We start from the raw sequence: 7,456 nt of genomic DNA on the forward strand, positions 1-7,456 counted from the left end.
TTACCTCAACAAATTAACAGCTAGAATGTCAAAGGTGTGCAATGCTGTAATTGCTGCAAAAGGAGGATTCTTTGACGAAAGCAAAGTTTGATGTAAAAACAATGTTATTTCAAATACAAATCATTATTTCTAACCTTGTCAATGTCTTGACTCTATTTTCTATTCATTTCACAACGCATGGTGGTGAATTAGTGTGACTTTTCATGGAAAACACAAAATTGTTTGGGTGACCCCAAACTTTTGAACGGTAGTGTACATTTTATGACTCAACAATTTGTCATTTATTTGTAAAAGGTGGAATGAACCTTTTAAAATAAAAAGGTGTGATATCTGCAATATTCTCCAAAATGAAGCCCGTACAATTACTGTTTCTATATTTAGAAACTTTTTGGAAATTATATTTCACACCTTGGGACAATATGCTCATTATTTTTTAAAATGTGTTTCCTCCGCAAATGCTATAACTTTTTGCAATGGATTTTTGGTGAACTGTGTCATCAATGTAATGTCTTCGGGGACCGTCCAACCATGTCTTAGAGCTTAAACTCAAACAATTTAAGGAAATGAAGAAAATCCACTAAAAACATGACAATCTGATCTAAACCTTATCAGTGAATCCAACCTACCATGTTGAAAGGTTAAGCGGCTAAACTTGTTTTAGGCGGCGCTTATTTTTTGACTGGGGTTGAATAGCCTAAATTCATACCGTAGGTGACTTAAGTTGCTGTCATATTTAAGTCAGTCTAACTCAATGAAAATCTCTATATATCTGAAGCTTAACAAAGGAGTTAGAATGGTATAAAGTCAGCAGGCTGCATAGCTCCGTAGCTGGGGCCCCACTGGCTCTTGGGAGGTTTTTCTTTTATACCCCCCTCCATTCGCCATGATGGGCTCTTCTCAGGTCCAACTTTTGGCTCTGTGAATCGATCAAGTAAGCAGTCTTCACTATTCAGTGCCTGTGGATGATGTCAGTGGTTATGATGGGCTCTTTTTGAAGCAAAGATTAGGCAAAGTTAATTATAAATTAACTATATAAAACCCTTTCCTTATATAACTATATTATGGAAATCAACCACTTTATAAATAGATTCACACCAATAATACTGCTGATTAGTGGTGTGCTTCTGATAATAAAGATATATATATATATATATATATATATATATATATATATATATATATATATATATATATATAATAAAATTGATAATAAAGACTAATTTTTAAAGATGAGCGAACGTGTTCGGCTCCACCCCTTTTCGCCCGAACACCGAACTTTGCGAGCAATTCCGTGCTCGGGCGAAAAAAGTTCGGGGGTCGCCGTGGCAGCGCGGCAGGGGGGTGCGGGGGGAGTGGGGGGGAGAGGGAGAGAGAGAGAGGGCTCCCCCCTGTTCCCCGCTGCTGCCGCCCGCGCCGCCGCGCCTCTCCCCGCCCCCCGGCGCCCCCCGAATCTTTACGCGCGGACACTGAAGTCCTCGGTAAAGCCGGTGTCCGGGTGCGTAAGTGTTCGTTAAGAACACGTTCGCTCATCTCTACTAATTTTCAAACAACATATTGAGGAATTCAGAATTAAAGGTGTTTTCCTACGCATAACTAGTTATGACCTATGCTCAGAATAGGTCATCAAAAGTTGATCAGTTAGGGTCCACTGCTTGAGGTCCCCACTGATCTGTACAGCCAAACATTGTCATCAGGGTCAAAGATGGAAGTGTAATAGAAGACATCACTGCCACTGATTCCAATAGGATCAAAGCTGTTCTAACCCCTATGGCGACGTTCAGCGCCGCTGCACTGACAGTTGACCAGGTGATCAGGAAGCATCTTGAGCAGCGGACCCTTTCTGATCAACTATTAATGACCTATCCTGAGGATAGGATCTCAATAGTTATGCCTGAAAAGCCCCTTTAACAGAGGACAGTCCATCATCAATTTTCCAGACAAGTGAGTGGCTAAATGCTTTTAAATCTAGACGACCAAGCCTGTCCATGCATTACACGGGGAGTCCACTGCTTTCAATTGGTAATATGTAATGCTTCATGGCATTGCAAGGAAATTAAGCACTTTCTTCCAAGTTCCCCCCACAGACTGCAAATGATCTGAGGGGGTTCCAGCAGTCAAACACCATGTCGTTTTCTTATTTTTGAGGGTTCCTTCTTACAAAAAAACGGATTGTCTGAAGTGCATAAAATACACATTTTTGAAGGAATTTTTTTTAATCCATAATTCACTATTATAAACATGTGGTTAAATACACTTATATACTATTGTTACTTTTCCTTTTGTCTTGACAATGTAATAACTAAGTAGTAAGTTCCAATCTGTATAATGGTCTGTGCTAGTAACAGGTTAAGTGGGTTCTTCCGACCTAATCTGTGTTAATCTCATAAATGCCTTGCATAGACTACCGTCAAACATGGATTCATATGTGGAGGCGAGCTGGCAAGTCTGGCTCGGACCAAGCTTCAAAAACCTCAATAGGCTTTCCCACTTTGCAGTGTGTCGTATTCCATTAATCTGTGGTCTCTGAAATGGTATCAGGAGGTGACACAGATTATGCAGGTAAACAAGGAGTACTGATACAATCAGTGGATCAACTTTTATTGGAACTCCTGTTCTGTAATAGTAAATTGCTCTTTTTGCCCTTGCTGCCATTTATTATTTGAACTATTTAAGAGTTATGGAGTACACCCAGCACTGTCATATTTTCCTTCTGCTTCGGTTTGAAGAATTCAAAAAAATATTCTGTCTATTAAAAGGTATTTATAAAGGAAGCAAGTACTTTAAAAGACTGAGTAAAGTACACACTAAATTATAGATCAGAAGTGAACATTTTTTTTAACAGGATATGATGTGAATTTGCATTAGGTCGCTAACTTTTCCAACAATTTGTGCTTATATGATGGCCAATGTAATAACGAGCAAAAGTGCTATTTACTTAATTTACTAATATGATGTTTTTGTGATGAAAAATCACTCTGAAGTGTTGGCTACTAAGGGTCTTCATTCCTCCTAACTTGCTGTCCACTGCCTGCTGTAAGAGAAACCAAGTAATCTTGTAGATATGATACCTTGTAATGGCTAACAAAAATACATGATGTTACAGCAAGCTTTCGGACCTCTCAGGATCCCGACAAGATAAGCAGAGATGTAAATACTTAATTTACTACCAGGGCACTGATTAAGTATTTACATCTCTGCTCATCTGGTATTGTCTGGTATTGTTTTAAGTGCAAATTAGTCTCGCTATGTCTGTGCCTCTTCATGTGTGTACATTCGTATATATGTCCCATCCAGATCTGTTTAATTTTGCCTGAGGAAGGATCCTGAGAGGCCTGAAAGCTTGCAACAAGATCATGTATTTTTGTTAGCCATTAAAATGTATCATATCTACAAGATTACTTGGTTTCTCTTACTGAGAACAATCACACTTTGCTCTACTGACTAACACGGTACCAAACTTTTTTTGGGGGGTTTACCTACTGGAGACAGGATGTCAACAAAACAAGAAGTAAAGGACCGGGATGAGACCTGGCGCTCACTTAAATGTATAGATAGGAAAGAAGAGGAGATGAGGAGGAATTCACAAAGACACTTTCTGCTGCTAATAGTAAGTGACTGTTTACTGTGTTTTAGCTACTGAAATCATATCTCCACTGCTCAGTACTGCTGCAGTGTCCTCTATGATGATGTTAGGTCTGTGTGTGTTACAGGCAGTTAAAGACCAGAATCTGCAGTTTTCTGCACAGCTCTCAGAACACAGCATAGCAGCCAGCTCCTCTCACCAGTCCTGAGAGAACTGAGAAACCTATAGGAAATTATAGGATACACATTATATAGTGATTAGAAATAGTAATATTCCTCATATACACAAAACAGCTTGAAAAGTTGGGAACAGTATGCTTTAAACTTGCAAAGGTACTTTGAAAAACTTTTCACATTTTTTTTAGACAACGAGGCACTCTTTCTTTCATCTTATTTATGCTGCTGTATATTGGGCCTCCTCAGCCCGGCCAGTGCAAATTCTGTACCCCTATAGCTATGTCTTTCAACTCTGCCCTCACAGTGGATTTAGCAGGCCAAAAGTCTAGAAGCATAAGTGAGCAACTGAACCACAGTCGTCCACTTGACGTCTACTTGATACCCTCATAGAATAGTATATTTTAAGGATATTATAGACAGAGCAGTATATATTCAAAGGACTTAGATTTTTTTAGCTGTCCATGACACATATGTTACTTGTAGGGGGAGAGGTACAATAAATGTGTTCTACAGATGAGACCATGTCATTATTGAAGCAATGTTGATGTTGATAATTAAATTCATTACACAGGATACAGAATGGGAGCATGTAAGTTCAAGCAGATCATTTAGAGACCATGTAAGACCACCCCTTCCAAGAAAGACTCTCGAAAAGTAATACACCCCACCCCTCAGTAAATTCTACACAATGCGATATGGAATTAATTATTCAGTTTGAGAGATGAGCATAGTTTAACTTAATCTTGAGTTCTATGAGTTTGTTGCCTTTTCGACTTTTTTTTTCTTAATTCTCTCAATATGTGATTATTTTATGTTTCGTGCCAGAGCTACAAACAGAAATTGTCTAGTTATACAGTTGCAGGACATAGGAACACATTGTAGTCTTTTGCAAGTCACATGTGCATGCAACTTGCACGTGCTTGTTATATGACAAATATATCAATAAGAAAGACATGGAATCAAAAAAGGTTGCATGATGGTTGTGCTTGAACTTCTCATGCACTGGCCAGATCATAGTCTGAAGTGAAGCTATAAAAACTTATCAGGAACCATATATCACATGACATAACCCGTAAAAGTGATGTCATTTGTGCTAGAATTATGTTACAAGTGATGTACATTATATTTTTGACAGACTTGTGATATTGTAATCATGTTCTATACAACAGGTTTAAAAAACTGATATACGGAATGAGTATGACTATGAATGAGTATGACTCTAATGCCTAGAAACATTGGACCAAACCATACAGCACTTTGGTGTTATGTCCAGTACAACCAAACAGAATGGCTGTATGATGAATTTTGGGACCGAACATGAAGCCTAAGCAGACCGCTTGTGATCTGGAATTATCCAGACAAGCTAACGATACATCTCAAAAGTACTAAGGAACGTATGAAATGGCAAAGTGATTGAAAAAACCTGTATACAGCCCAGACGGCTCCCTCAAGTGGAGCACCCTCTCTGAAAAGGACAACCCCAATATGGGAAGCAGTCAGAAGCACACTAGTGACATTGTATCACATGGTTCAGTGCTGCTGTGCTGATGTCATCTCAGACCAGTGCGCTCAATGCAGAAGTCACAGCGCAGTTGGCATTATGTCAACATGGTTTAGAATTTGTAAAAAAATTCTTCCAGGACTTCATTGAAGCATACCACATAGAATGTAAATGGCCTACCCAGTACTACACACGTATAGTATATCCAATAAAACGGTTACTGAATATCTTCTCTAAACCAGAAAAAAACATGATTCCTCAGTGGATGGCTAAAAATTGAATTTCACTACAATTTGGCTCCAGTAAATCTGATTGACTAAAAAAGTCAGATACAGTTGTTGTTAGGTGGCAGAAGAGTGGAATATATTTTGCTGTAAACATACCACTTTGGCACTGCCTCGCCTAGGCAGCAATATTTGTATTTTACCACTACCCTGTTTCCCTGAAAATAAGACATAGCATGATTTTCCAGAATTTTTGAGGATGCAAAATGATTTTTCAGGCTTTTTGAGGATGCTTACAATATAAGCCCTAATCCAAAATTAAGCCCTGCTAACAGTTAATTAAAAAAGTCAATTTAAATAGTGTCCAGGCAGCTTTACATGTTAAAAAGTTAAACATTTTTGAACAAAAATTTATATAAGACACTGTCTTATTTTTGGGGAAACGCGGTATTCTTATTAGTTCACTCCTTATCATACCTATTTGGTATGTGAGTAATACTGAGTGGCAAAAGCACAGAACATTAATACACGACTGACTGGGAGTTGGAGTGAGAAAAGCATTGAAAATGACTTGATCTCAAAAAATGGTATCATCCCTTATTCTACAGCTGGTCCCATCAAACAGGGGAAGAGATAAACTTTCTACAAACATGACATTTTACGAAGAGTTATTTCCCTCGAACAGAACCCGCAGCAGTGCTGCTGAAGCTATTTCCTGGCTTGTTAACTCAAGCTGGGTAATAATATTTATATACAAATGCTGACTGCGATTTTCCACCCAGGAAGCTGGAAGGAGGCTGTTTAAAAATCTCTTTTGTATGTGAGGTAAAGCAGAGCCATTGGCTTCACATATGGTACAGTTTTATGTTGTTATTTGGAAACTTTTTTTTTTCGGAGAGGAGGGTGCAGAGAGGAATAAATATTTACATTCTTGTTAGGGGCGCCTTGTGAATAAGGAAAGGAAGTACGCTGAACGTGTTGTAATTGGCTAATGTTTTATTTAAGACCAATGTATCCACATTACCATACAATGATATGGAACGTTTTCTCACCATATGTCAGGTAATGGGTCATAGTATTGAGATGTTTAGTAGTTACCATGATCTGAGTAAGGCGTCCATACCACTGCTATATTGAAGCTTTGAGGTTGTGAATTGGGTACAGAGGAAGATGGATGGATGATAATGTCGCAGATTCAAGGGTAATGGTGCAAACAACAAGATTTGTAGTTATTGACAGATTGTAGCACAAATCATAGCAGTTACCATAGATGAGGCATAAGGCTTGATGGTTATTCTCATAATTTGTAGATCCCTCTTGGTATAGTCTCTGGGGGTGAACCACCTACTAAGAAGCTATGATGGTGCAGCCAACTTTGGAGTTGGAACACTAGTGTGGTTACTCTCCAGTTATTTGGTTGGTAGGGGTGGTGGTGCCCAGGGGCGTAACTATAGAGGATGCAGGGGATGCGGTTGCACCCGAGCCCGGGAGCCTTAGGGGGCCCATAAGGCCTCTCTTCTCCATATAGGGAGCCCAGTACTATGAATAAAGCACTATAGTTGGGGGCCCTGTTACAGCTTTTGCATTGGGGACCAGAAGCTTCAAGTTATGTCTCTGTGCAGCATGGTTTAGGTACGGGTACAGGTACAGATAGAGGGGGGGCCCAGCTCACGTTTTGCATCAGGGCCCCTGAGCCTTTAGTTACGCCCCTGGTGGTGCCCATTTCTATCCACAGTGGGTAAATAGGATACTTATTGTGATTGTGCTTGCAATTACTTCTCTTTATCTCCCTGCGTTTCAAAGTCATTTCTGCCACTCTGGCTTGGATGGACCCCCAACTCTACTAGGGCCCGGCTGCTTTAGCACTGCGTCAAAGACCAGACTATTTATCAAGGGAAAATTAGTTGAAAATACAGGCACATTTGACCACCCGGGCTTGCAGATTTTAACCTAGGGAACACGCACAGAACAT

Source organism: Eleutherodactylus coqui, chromosome 2 (genome assembly GCF_035609145.1).
Source record: "Eleutherodactylus coqui strain aEleCoq1 chromosome 2, aEleCoq1.hap1, whole genome shotgun sequence".
In the NCBI taxonomy this organism is placed as follows: Eukaryota; Metazoa; Chordata; class Amphibia; order Anura; family Eleutherodactylidae; genus Eleutherodactylus; species Eleutherodactylus coqui.